The sequence below is a fragment of the Amphiura filiformis genome, chromosome 3 (assembly GCF_039555335.1).
Source record: "Amphiura filiformis chromosome 3, Afil_fr2py, whole genome shotgun sequence".
Lineage (NCBI taxonomy): Eukaryota > Metazoa > Echinodermata > Ophiuroidea > Amphilepidida > Amphiuridae > Amphiura > Amphiura filiformis.
Window position 1 is genome coordinate 78961236 of NC_092630.1, and position 14517 is coordinate 78975752.

Sequence of the window (14517 nt, forward strand, 5' to 3'; positions counted from 1 at the left end):
CCTATTATAGACATTCATAGGTGTAATAACACTAGTGGAAGTTTTGGATGAGAAAACGGACATTTTGATGAGAAACGGCCAAAATGGCTAGAATTTAATTTTCTGATTCTTTTGGATGAGAAAATAATAATGTTTATTTCAGCTCAGCGGGATTAGCAATTCTCACCAGTTTTAATAAGACAATAATGATTGACACACACACCAGGAAGTTTCTCATCCAAAAGGATGAGAAAATTTAAATTCTAGCCATTTTGGCCGTTTCTCATCAAAATGTCCGTTTTCTCATCCAAAACTTCCACTAGTGTAACTGCATATGCATATTTCGCACCCTCGGTTCAATAAAGTTCACCATAGGATATTTTATTTGTATAATTTCCAAACTATTTAATTTTTGAATCCCTCCCTCCCCCACCGATCGATGTTGGAGCAAACATAGAGCACATTAAAAAAATGCGGCGTTTGTTATACAACATTGAATAAGGGAGCGGGGACAATCGATTAAACTATGGAAGCATCCCAGCAAATTATCACTTGATTGTAGTTATATATAGAACGCAAGGATGACGGTTGAAACTTAAATTCCTCATTTAAAACAATGCGACAGGTGGTTGATACGTTAATTAACATTTCTCATTCATTTGGATGAGAACATTTTCAATTCTCATACTTTTGTCCAATTCTCATCGCTTTGAAAGAATTCTCATTTTAAATTTTCCACTAGTGCACAGAGAGCCAAAGTTTGGGGCATATTTCAAAAATCAAAAAGCACAAGACATTTACGACCACTGCAGGGTGGCTATTTGTGAGGAGATGGGCACAGAAACTGTCGATAAAATCACGGAAAAATGCCCCACGTCCGACACCTGTTCGCTGCAATGAAAGCAGCTAAAATCGCTGGTTTCGAAGGCTAGCATCTCAGGTCAATGCATGTGAAAGATTGACCTCTATAGAGCCCCCTAACCTGCTCCAAATTAAATTTTCCATAGCGATCCACATTGAAGCACTGGCCGTACCAATTTTCAACTGCAAGTGTACATGCTCTTGTAATTATATTCATGTGGAGACATAGACGCGTTTGGTACTATACTTGTGGAGACGCATTTCCTTGTGGATACATTTTATACGTCTCCACAGGTAAAAATTGGTAAAAAAATTCTTGCAATGCATTCTGGGATAGGTTTGGAGTATGATTTGGAGACAGTGTGGGTGTGAATGTGTGTAAAGCTGTGTAAAACATACACAGGGTAGGCCCCCCCCTACCCTGTGTAGCACGTTAAAGTCAAATAGCGCCCTCTGTCTCCACAAGACACACATGTGGTGTGTATCTTCAAGTTTCTGTCTCCACAAGACATACATTGTGACATCATGGACATTGTGTATCCTGTATGCATGAAGTGGGAAAGCTGAGTCCATCATCCCAGCATTATAATACGGATCAGAAAAGGTAAGGTTTTAAGCACACATTTTATCTTTAATAATTAATGCATGCAATGTGGAGACACTAATATATATCTGTGCCAGATGATTTTGGGACATATTTTCAAATCGTGGTGTAACCTGTATAGGCTAAAAGCTTAAATCACATACATGTACACTGCATCACCTCCATGTATGTAATATCGCCATTAATGTTGACAAAATGTCAGACCCTGGTCAAAAATTCCCTCAAGGTTTGATTATATTTTTTTCGGACTTTGCATTAGCGCAAATGGAACAGATTTTTCTTGAATTGAATGTAGCACCTGACATAAGTGTCTGCAAATTTGAAGATGGCTACTTTTGCTTTTTCTTTGATGAACTTCTGCATGATCTTGTCAGATTCATATTGGTTAGATGTGGAGTTCCATGTGTGTTTTCATAGCTTAGATTTTACTGTTTGGCATGTTTGGTGAGTAAATAATATATCCCATAGCAAATAATACTTGCTTCGTAATAATCTTTTTATATTGTAGGCCTGATTATTTATCTAATATCCCAGGATATTAGGCCTACATGTAAATAGACCATAGGCTGATGTCTTGCTCGAGAATATAGCCAAATTACGCTCATCGATAGCCTCACTATTCAGGCTAGAGTACCAGGCTCCGAGCAAAATAGCCTTTATAAGCATGCTGGCTTTATAGAAGGAAAATAGAGAAACAGATTTGAAGTTAAAGAGCAAGGAAAAGAAAGCCACTCCCTACAAATGTACTAATTACCATTTAATTTACATCAGTAAGTGTATTTCAAACACCAATCTGATGAAATAAATGAAATTCTACCATAATTAGGCAATGAATTGGATCGAAATTTGAGTCATGATGGGTTTTGTCCATGCAATAATAGTGATCGCAATGGGCAATATTGATGTCATGGTGGCTGAAAAAAAATAAAGCTTACTCACGCGATACAGCATGAAGATTGAAAAAACATGTAATTTTTAATTGATTTATTGAAAACTGGGAGGCGTTTATTGTATACAAAATCTACAGGGCGTTTATTTGGGGAGGGGCGTTGAATAGAAGAAATACGGTAAGTGCTTTTCGTACACATGACATACAATGTAGGATTAAATTATAATTCTGATCAACTGGAACTTGGGTACAATATCACGTCGTATCCATGATGCATCATCAGGCCGAGTGATGTTGATCAGGCTCTATATTGGTGACCTGTGATGTCACAGTGGTGGAAATGACATCACTTTGGAGTCGTCAAGGATCAAATTTTCCTGACCGCTGGGTCGTAACTCCCATGGTGGGAAAAAGTGGGTAATTTTGGAAGCTCCTTCCCGGGAAATTTGCGTGCCTCACGGGAAATTGGCAAGCAAAAAAAAAAAAAAAGCCTATTTTCTGCAAGGTTTTGGACTGACAATATAACCTTCTGTTGTTGAAATTAGAATGGGTAAACTGTCATTCATTATAAATGTAACAATTTTCGCGCTTGCGCATACCTTCGCAAACCCTCCTCTGCAACTGTCAAACATTTACTTGTGGCAGGGGTGGACTGGGAATTTAAACGGCCCGGGAAATTTGTAGTTAATCGACGAAATTTGCTGCTAATCGACAAAATTTGCCGCTAATCGGCCCGGTAAATCGGCCCATATAGGGCCACACCGGCCCAAATCAGTCCAAAAGCGACCGGCCCTTCGGGAAATTTCCCGAACGAGTCTATGGCCAATCCGCCTCTGACTTGTGGGAAATCAACACCAATATTATTTGCTTCCCGGGAAATATTTTGTTTTTCCCGCCCTTATTTTTATGGTAGTATGTAGACTAGAGCACCTGTACTGTACAGCTATGCTTTATAGTGATATTAGCAATGTATTATGTTTGGATCAACAGTTAATTTTTCTGACCAAATTGTGAAGCTATCAAGCATTCTTTTAATTGACCTCTGCAGGCCTGATAATTCCCCGATTTAAATCGGTTTTCCAATTTTTTTTTTGCCATTAATTTGGACATTTAAAAAAAATAAATCCGGAAATGTTAAAAAAAAACCACTTTTTCTTAATTTCTTTTTTTTTTACAACATTTTGGAATTGGATGATGTTATTTCAGCTTAAAAAGTGCACCCAAATATTTTTTGTAGGGGGTATACCCCAGGCCTCAGAAACCCAGTTTTTACCCTCCAATAGAGCTAAAATCCAGGAGCGTTCTTCTGACCACATTATCGATCATCGGAGCTCTAGCTAAATGTTCAAGCCAAACCCATTGAACCAAAACTGATCACTATGGAGGAATTACAAGAGATTTTGCTCGACCAACTAGCAGATGCAATTTTTATAATTGTAGAACTGTATATTGATGCTGTCATTGACCCCTATGAATTCAGAGAAATGTTGTTGGATTTGCTGGTGTTATTTTATGGAATATAACTAAGATTTCAATGTAAGTTAAAGTTACTTTTATAATATGTATTGTTGTTGTTGACACCATACATGTGCATGTTGCATAGAATGTCAATGTAGATTTTTTTGCGCTTGTGCATCCCCTCTCAAACCCTACCCTGCAACCGTCAAACATTTACTCGTGGGATATCGATACCAGTATTATTTGCTTCCCGGGAAATAAAAAATTTTTCCCGCCCTGGTAACTCCTAGACAAGTTGTGGCGTAGTCCCCTCCACGATTCAAAGTCGGTTTTTCCCCTCTTGCTGCAGTATAGCCTCCTTTACACCTCGCTCATGCCACCTGTGTTCTTTGTGGACTACGCCACAACTTGTCTAGGAGTTACGACCCAGCGGTCAGGAAAATTCCTCGACGACTCCAAAGTGACGCTCATTTCCACCACTGTGACGCCACAGGTCACCAATTAATATAGAGCCTGATCAACATCACTGGCCTGATGATGCGCCATGGATATGACGTGATACTGTAGCCATCATAAACGTGTAAGTTCCAGTTGATCAGAATTATAATTTAATCCTAATTATTTCAACTACCTTGTAAGTTGCATGCACTTCACTACATGTACATACACATGGTGCTGTGATGAATAATGAAGAAAAGTGATAATTCCAGAATCAATTTAACAGATTTATAAAACTTCACATTTTTACATGAAAATTAGACCATGCATGATTAGACACTGATGAAAACTACACATCGGTTTTAATATTGACAATCATTCTTAATGCAATTGCAAAGTCATGCCAACTTGTTTTCAGATGGATTGCAAAGCCAAGATTTAAGTTTCCTGTAAATAGGTTATTTTTATCGACATGTCTTTTAGTTCTTGTATTTTTATTTATTATTTTTTTCATTGAATTTTCTAAAAGTAAGTTCAATGATCATATTGCAGGTTTTGAGTGGTATTCGTCATTATTTCTTGAATTAGAGATTTTTTATGAGTTATCCTGAAATAAGTTCCAACTAATCTAACCTAAATTCATTTCTACTGATCTGATAAATTATAAATAGTCACTATTTGTGTCACTTAAATTTTTTAGCCAAGTATATAGGCCTGTATGAACAGCATGAAGAAAATGTAACCAACTATCTAGGCCTAAAAAGTGATCAGAAACATTAAAGGTACGGTAGGTGACCCGATCACTTTTCGATGGTGACCTGATTTTTTCATATGATTTCCATTTCTTTTGAAAGATTGTCATCAAAAAAGTATTATTCCAAAATTTGAGTCAAATACGTGCAGCAGTTTTGAAGTAATAATGAGTGAAAAGGTCAAATACAAAGGCCTATAACAGTACACAAAATAAATTTGGTATACCAAAAAAGAGGTAGTTCGGTGGGTTTTGTCACAATTTCTTCGGAAATATACCCATTTAGAGCGCCAAATTTTAGTATGTTTTGAAAAAATACGATCTTTCATTTTATATCAAAATCTTATCAAGTTTGATTGGAGTCAGGGTTATCGAAAACCTACCTTTGAAAAAAAAATCGCCCACTGTGTATGTACACAAAATGTATAGCCAGTGTTCAAATAAAAACAAAATTTATTTTATTTCTTCCAGAATGATTGCAATACCATGGATTGTAGTGCAAAGTTAAACGAAACCAAACAATGTCCATTGTGGGTCGTGATTTGTTTTATTTGCCTTATGATTTTAGTTGTTTTATATTTTTGTGTTGTTGCTTTGTTAAATCATTTTGGATTGTTGGTTTGATCAGTACTTCCATGGTTTGATGTAACCTCTTTAGTGTACATATAGCTTTGGTAAGTAATTGTTTCAACTTTAGAATCAAGAATTTAAGGAGACATTTAGGGGCTCTGGTCTGAAAAAATTATTTTCTTTGTCTTGGTTATGAGATCAATGAAAAGTTACACCTGGGTGATTTTGGTACATGTAGGTACGGAATGCAATACCTGAACTTTGAATTAGAGGTTAATGAATGAATATGATTTTGTTGCAGTGTAATTGTGAATTAGCTCTACTACTCCCTGTCAAACTTATCTTGTTAGAACTTTGCCAATGTAAAAGATGCAGGGTTTTGTGCATCATTTAAATGTTCTAGTTTCATTTGTTTTACAGAAATTCACGAAAAGAGACTTTCAGAGAAAGTGAAATTCAGACCGTACTGCATGAATTGGGTTTCCAACATGGTAAGATTTCAACTTTCTTTATTTTCCTTCCCCTCCCTCCATTCTCCTCAATCTCACAGCTCTCTTCTTTGCATGTAATTTTAGCTTTCCCCCTAGGAATCTTGCAAATTAAACTTTCCACCTCACTCCATATATAATTCTAACTTCAGCTGTCACCAAATGAAAAATTTACAAAATCTCATATCTTTTCCTCAATGACCATGGGTTGATTCGTATGAATTCCTAGTATAGTTTAAAAAACATTGTGAGGTTATAACTGAATTGTTAAAGTGGACTGAATCTGTTTCATTTGTGTAGGAACCTGTACAAAAGTCGCAGTCGTTGAGATCCAGATCAAAAATGGCCTGCTTCCTGAAATACGAGCAGTGGATTGGGAAAGAAGACCCACCAGGATTCGAAAGCAAGTTCATAGATGATGCAATAGGTGAGCCAGATTCTGTACTAGATATCTGCTTTTGATGTTTTTGAAACCTAGCTTTTATTCGGGAGCACGGTGGCCGAGCGGAACTGGCTCCGACTCATAATTGGAGGGTTGCGGTTGGAGCCCTGGTGGTGCCATCGTGTTGTGCCCTTGAGTAAGGCACTTTATCTCGATTACTCCTCTACACCCAGGTGCATAAATGGGGAGCTGTTGGGGAATATTGTCCATTGAGCGCCGCCCAAAGGTATGAGCATGCCTTGGGCATTGTATGGCAGCTGACATTATTCTAACGACAGCGGAATAAATGTAAAGTGCCTTGATACATGTGAAAGGCACTAAACAAATCCCAACATTTTTTGTAACATTTATTCAAAACTTGGAATAAAAATATTGGATTGTGAGATTCAAGTATCCATTATTTGGTGTTTAGTTAAGATCAAAGGCCAAGCAAATAATATTAAAAGTTGTGTAAGCTTGTTTAAGTCTCCACAAGAGATATACTGAGTTACGATGACTTTCTAGACTAGTTCCTCCTTTACCAGTCACCACATCAGGCAGCAAGCTCTCGCAATCTGTTATGGTTGGCTATCGTTGTTTCTGCCGCTTCATACCATCAGGTTGTGTCCAGGTCATTGCAATATTTGAGTGCCTAGCTTTCCTCTGACAAACACAGGATGTGTCCAGCCAACATCATCCTTCTTTCTGTAATGGTGTCACTCAATGGTTTTGACCCAGCTCTTTGCAAGATTTCTTCATTTGTGCTATAATCTGGCCATTTCACTTTCAGAATCTTTCTCAAGCATCTCTGATGGAAAACATGCAGCTTTTTGTTAGTTTGGAAGTAAGTAGGGACTGACAAACAGATTCTTTCGGACTTCAGTCCCCACGCCTTGAACCAAGGTTAAGTCCACATGGGATATCTTGTGACAATTATCTTGAGACAAAATTACACTATACTCCAAATAACTTACCAAGATAGCTGGGCTTGTATGTCTCCACAGGGGATATCTTGTGCAGAGTTATGATACTATACTCCAAGTAATATCAAGTTGGTTTGGTGAAGCTGTGTGTATAATGTCTTGTGCTGAGTTATAATGATACTATACTCCAAGTAATATCAAGTTGGTTTGGTGAAGCTGTGTGTATAATGTCCCCACAGGGATATCTTGTGCTGAGTTATAATGATACTATACTCCAAGTAACATCAAGTTGGTTTGGTGAAGCTGTGTGTATAATGTCTCCACAGGGGATATCTTGTGCAGAGTTATGATACTATACTCCAAGTAATATCAAGTCGGTTTGGTGAAGCTGTGTGTATAATGTCCCCACAGGGGATATCTTGGGCTGAGTTATGATACTATACTCCAAGTAATATCAAGTCGGTTTGGTGAAGCTGTGTGTATAATGTCCCCACAGGGGATATCTTGTGCTGAGTTATGATACTATACTCCAAGTAATATCAAGTCGGTTTGGTGAAGCTGTGTGTATAATGTCCCCACAGGGGATATCTTGTGCTGAGTTATGATACTATACTCCAAGTAACATCAAGTTGGTTTGGTGAAGCTGTGTGTATAATGTCTCCACAGGGGATATCTTGTGCTGAGTTTATGATACTATACTCCAAGTAACATCAAGTTGGTTTGGTGAAGCTGTGTGTATAATGTCCCCACAGGGGATATCTTGTGCTGAGTTATAATGATACTATACTCCAAGTAATATCAAGTTGGTTTGGTGAAGCTGTGTGTATAATGTCCCCACAGGGGATATCATGTGCAGAGTTATGATACTATACTCCAAGTAATATCAAGTTGGTTTGGTGAAGCTGTGTGTATAATGTCTCCACAGGGGATATCTTGTGCAGAGTTATGATACTATACTCCAAGTAATATCAAGTCGGTTTGGTGAAGCTGTGTATATAATGTCCCCACAGGGGATATCATGTGCAGAGTTATGATACTATACTCCAAGTAATATCAAGTTGGTTTGGTGAAGCTGTGTGTATAATGTCTCCACAGGGGATATCTTGTGCAGAGTTATGATACTATACTCCAAGTAACATCAAGTTGGTTTGGTGAAGCTGTGTGTATAATGTCCCCACAGGGGATATCATGTGCAGAGTTATGATACTATACTCCAAGTAATATCAAGTTGGTTTGGTGAAGCTGTGTGTATAATGTCTCCACAGGGGATATCTTGTGCAGAGTTATGATACTATACTCCAAGTAATATCAAGTCGGTTTGGTGAAGCTGTGTATATAATGTCCCCACAGGGGATATCATGTGAAGAGTTATGATACTATACTCCAAGTAATATCAAGTTGGCTTGGTGAAGCTGTGTGTATAATGTCTCCACAGGGGATATCTTGTGCAGAGTTATGATACTATACTCCAAGTAATATCAAGTCGGTTTGGTGAAGCTGTGTATATAATGTCCCCACAGGGGATATCATGTGCAGAGTTATGATACTATACTCCAAGTAATATCAAGTTGGTTTGGTGAAGCTGTGTGTATAATGTCTCCACAGGGGATATCTTGTGCAGAGTTATGATACTATACTCCAAGTAATATCAAGTCGGTTTGGTGAAGCTGTGTATATAATGTCCCCACAGGGGATATCATGTGCAGAGTTATGATACTATACTCCCAAGTAATATCAAGTTGGTTTGGTGAAGCTGTGTGTATAATGTCCCCACAGGGGATATCTTGTGCAGAGTTATAATGATACTATACTCCAAGTAATATCAAGTTGGTTTGGTGAAGCTGTGTGTATAATGTCCCCACAGGGGATATCATGTGCCGAGTTATGATGATACTATACTCCAAGTAATATCAAGTTGGTTTGGTGAAGCTGTGTGTGTATATGTCTCCACAGGGGATATCTTGTGCAGATTTATGATGATACTAAATCTTGCCCCCTTTCATGTTTTCCACTTTCTACAGGCGTATACTTTTGAGCATATAACTGAAAAATGTTTTCTGTTGCAATTTGACTGAACTGCAAGAATATTGTTATCCTCTTTTGTGATATTTTGAATTGTTTCAAACACAAGTGGGACACTATGGGTATGTGCCACAGATTTGGGTGCATTTTTAGAGATTTTGGTAGATATCGAAAATTATATTCAAAAGCTACATAATTTTGGCAGAAGTATTTAAAAAGCACACAATTTGGGTATTTATTTGAGTGTTTTTTTCTGAACAATAATTGGCATACTGTACTGGTGGGTTGCCAAAACAGCAAAAGGTAGGTAGGGTAGGGCCTATAGAGATGTCAGTAACTGAAAGTGGGACATCCCGGTACGCAATATTCTGATGACCCCACCCCAAGGTTTCAAACAGAAGTATTGTTATAATTGAATTTTTAAAAGGTTATCCTACTTGCAATGCTTGAATAGAGCTGTAAAGGCCACTACATTTCTTAGTTAAAAAAGTTTGCTGTGCAAACCTCGTATTTTCATAATTTACTTAATTTATGTTAATTATCGTAAATTAACGTTAATTTACTGGTTCATTAACCGCCATTTTTAATTTACCGCCACCGGTAAATTAACAACTGGCTTTCGCTGCGTCCATTTCGAGAAGAGATCATATTGCTGTGATTTATGGATTTGTTCGTCGATCGGTAAAAATCAGAATCTCACGCGGTTTGGGTCAGAGGTCATCTGTACAGGTCAAGTCACTCGATATAACTTCCAGAAGTCGAGTCGTGAGGCGGTCGGGTTTATTTTGGTCAAGTTAAGGTCGCGATATCATAAGTAACACTGAAATAGCTATAGATGCTGAAATGGTTTTCAGTGTGATTTTCAGTGTCAAAATCTTATAGTATAGTGAATTATTCCAAATATCAAGGAATCTTGTATCAAATTTCAGTGGGATTACTTGTGCAGGCATGAGAATTTTCAGGAATTCCTGCAAATTTGATGTCCAGATTTATGTGTTTTTATTTATTTTCAGCCAATTTGGACTCTTTAGCTTGAATTCACATGCTTTTCAGGCTTTTTTCACCAGTTTCCTGCAAATTTTGCTCTCATGCCTGCTTGTGAAATGTCCTTGCATTGCTCTTTTAACCATTATGTTTAAAGCAAAGAATAATGTTGTAGTGTGTTGTTTTTAATATTTTTACAGGAAAGGGAATTTTTTCAACTAAGAAATTTGCAGCCAAAAGTTTTCTTTTGGAGTACAAAGGGAGCGATTGATGCAGAAGAAGCTGAAAGGAGAGCAAGTGAATATCAAAACAAACACTGCTACCAGTACTTCTACAAGGGCAAGAAAAACAAAGATTTGTGGTAAGTTGTGCCCATTTTGAGAAAGATTATTTTAAAACAGAAATTATTGTAGGATGTTTCCTTTGCTTGCAATTTAATTGTGCTGGAAACTAAAATAAAACAAACACAAAACCGAAAGTGCATCAATTCAATTGTAAAAGGGCCAATTGAACATTTGGTAGAAGTAGAAGATTTCCATGGCTAAATAATCCCTAATCTGCTATCTATTTACCTTAGAACACAAACTAAATATTTGAAGAAATTTATCTGCAAACAATGACAACAAACTGGTTTCATGGTCCCTTTTACCAGATAATCACCTCAGACAAACCCTACTGAGGATTTCCAAAACTTGCCATGTGCTATTTTGCAATTGGAGCTCTCAAATATGTGACCTATATCAAAAGGAAGTATTATGTTGTACACATGCGTGACCAAATATTTTTCAAATGCCCCCAAAACACGTTTTTCTCTTTGAGCAAAAATGCAGTTAGCAGGCTCATTTTCTTTAAATAAAAGATTGTTAAATATAAAAAAAAAAAGCGACGCTAGATTTTCTGATTTTTGGGTCGGCCGAAAATGGCAATACAACTTTTTTTTTTTTGCCTATATACTGCCACCTGAACATACACATTCAATAGAGGATAAGCTGCACACACTAACCACCTGAACATACACATTCAATAGAGGACAGTCCTCGGTTAGCTGTAAACACTAAATTTGGATTTGTATTGGTGGTGGATAGATTAGCTACATACGGTCACCTGAACATATACATTTAACCCTCGTCTACCGAAGGGGGGGTGGTTACCACCCCCCCTATAGAATTTTTTTCTGGTTCGCTAAAACGCTCAAATTTGCCGCGAAATGACTCTGGGTAATTGTGGAACCATCCTTTGCGCTCATTTTCGCGAAAAAACTTTGGACCCACCACCTTACCCGGGGGTATGGTGAGCCGTCAAAGTCAGAGGGTAGGGAGGGGGTGGTTGCCACCTGGCGATATTTGAAATTGCTCTAATAAAAAAAGTTAAACTAATATTGACTTCTAACTTAGTATATATGTAAAAGTAGTGATTTCCTTCATGATGTTACCAAAAATCCGGTGAAAATCGCATGTTTGTACGATTTTTTAGCCCAAAATCAAGTTTTGCCCTATATTTTGTGTATATTCAATATTTCCAAAATTTTCGGGGGCGTGCTTCATTATGACGTCACAGCTGCCATGTATGGAGGATGTTGGTACTTATTTGGTATCATAGGATAGCTGAGACCCGTAGCTATACACTGGTACCAAAATAAACATCATAGGGGGGTTCGTTTGGAAAATCTAGGGAGGGGGTGGCATCCACCCCCCCTTCGGGTGTGATGTTACAAAAAATGGCTCAGGTAGACGAGGGTTAATAGAGGACAGTCCTCTGTTAGCTGTGCACAATAAATTTGGATTTGTTTTGGTGGATACATAAGCTGCACACACTTACCACACGTACACATTTAATAGAGGACAGTCCTCTGTTAGCTGTACACAATAAATTTGGATTTGTTTTGGTGGATACAGAAGCTGCACACACTCACCACCTGGACATACATTCAATAGAGGACAGTCCTCGGTTAGCTGTAAACACAAAATTTGGATTTATATTGGTGGATAGATTAGCTGCATACACTCACCACCTGAACATACACATTCAATAGAGGACAGTCCTCGGTTAGCTGTAAACACTAAATTTGGATTTATTTTGGTGGATAGATTAAGGTCTGGTTATACCCCTGCCATCATATAAAAATTGAAAAAAGTGTCACACATGTGGAAAGATCCAGGACCAAAAATGTGTCGGTATAACGGAATTACGTCAGAAAATTAAGGATTTTTTTTACCTATATTTTTAAAAAGGATTCTATGAAATCTATAACACCTTAGCTTATCATCCATACTCATTTTTATAGCCTATGGTGTCAGCTATCTAGGAGCAGGATGTTTGGGGTATATTGTCATTAATACTTCATGCTGGGCCTTTTTGCATCTGAAAGAATGATTGTTTTAAAGGTACATGAAATACTTGATTTGTTTTGTATTTTTGATATTGTCACTTTGAAATGATGCACCAGGGAAAGGGGGTCAAATCGCTGTATGGTAATGGCTAATACAAGTGCTCACGATCGAGTGAGTTTTTAACCCATCAAAGATAAGGTTGATCTCATCACCAGTGCGGCATTGAAAAATCAATCTTATTTTTTATTATTTTGAAATGAGGGTATGTGAAGCTGCAAGAAAAGATTTTGGCTGAGCAGTTTCCCGAAATTTGGCCTGGAAGTTATTTACATGTACTTAATTAGCTATTTACTTATATTCCAATAGCCTGAATATTGTTTCAGTTTTGTAACTTTTTTTGCTTTGACCATGGGTGTCTTATTCATTTTAATTTAAGTATGCCTAGCTATTAATTCAAATGCACAAAGAATATTGTTTCAATATCAATTTAGAGAATGTAAGCTTATATGACCTGGAAAATATAAGCATATTATGTTTATCTTCACAATCCCAAATTTCTCCAGGAAATGAAAAAATCAAGAAATCCAAAGAGGAAATTATTTAACTACCAGACTTTGTTTCCTGCAAGGCTACGCGCATACTTACAGAATCATAGTGTAGTGGCTTTTCTCAGGGTAAACAGGAATCCAACAAGGAACAAGTGTAGGAGGAAACATAGACAGTTGTAGGAATTTCGAGATACATAAATATACTCCGCGCACATTACGAGAACGGAGCTTGGAATAACTGGAATTACAATTTGGTCATAACCAATTAGGGTGTCTTCATAAGGCCAAGAAAAAAAACAAGGTTTGTCTCAGCTTCCCACGCATCGTAGCTTTAAAATTTGATTTTCAGCGCATATTTTTTTTGGTGGGGTCTTTTGACTGACAAAAATTTGGACGCAAAGCGGACAAAAAAAAGTGGGACAAAAATGCAATAAAAAAGGAATTTCCGCAACCGCTTTGCCTTTTTTTGCTAAAAAAAAAAATGCATAGCGCTTTAAGGGTTTTAGCCTAAAGGAAGCTGAGACAAACCTTTTTTTTTTTTTTTTTTAACAGTGGCTATATTAACTGGCACTGTCTTCATAACAGTGCCAGTTAATATATCTAGACAAGTGCAGACACTGTTGTTAATGTAATATGAAGATTTTAAATGCATGTTCTGTAGCTATGGTCGGCGCCGGTTGGGTGAGCCGGCATTTACACTGGCCGACCGGCACTCAAAAACAAATTTTTTAATTTTATTTGCACGACAAGCATGCGCCGTGCGAACAGAAAATCGGCCGTGTAATTTTGCACGTGGCCGTGTACAGCCTACACGGCTGGCTGGCTAAGTGCTTGATGATATATGATTGTGAGGACATTGGTGGTGTGTGCGCATAGATCTCATTTAGATGATTTCGGTGGAAAATCGAGGATATACAATGATTGTGAGGACATTAGTGGTGTGTGTGCATAGATCTCATTGAAGATGATTTCGTGGGAAAATCAAGGATGATTGTGAGGACATTGGTGGGGTGAGTGCATAGATCTTATTGAAGATGATTTTGGTGGAAAATCAAGGAGATGATTGTGAGGACATTGGTGGTGTGTGTGTGCATCTATGTCATTGAAGATGATAATGGATCGATTTAGCATTGAATTCAAAAGACTCAATCTACTGCACACAAAAGATAACTGAAAGGGGTGGGGTGATCATAATAATGACAATGGATGTGGCATATGGGATGACATGGATTTCTTGAAACCGGCAATTTG

The 14517-nt window shown here is 37.6% G+C and overlaps 1 long non-coding RNA gene across 1 annotated transcript; it reads left to right on the forward strand.

The window, feature by feature from the left end:
* The first annotated feature begins 5486 nt into the window (after positions 1-5486).
* On the forward strand, positions 5487-10743 carry LOC140147778 (uncharacterized). The gene is made up of 3 exons (XR_011858406.1): positions 5487-6041; positions 6339-6465; positions 10589-10743. It is a non-coding gene; the product is annotated as an uncharacterized lncRNA (long non-coding RNA).
* Positions 10744-14517: the final 3774 nt, after the last annotated feature.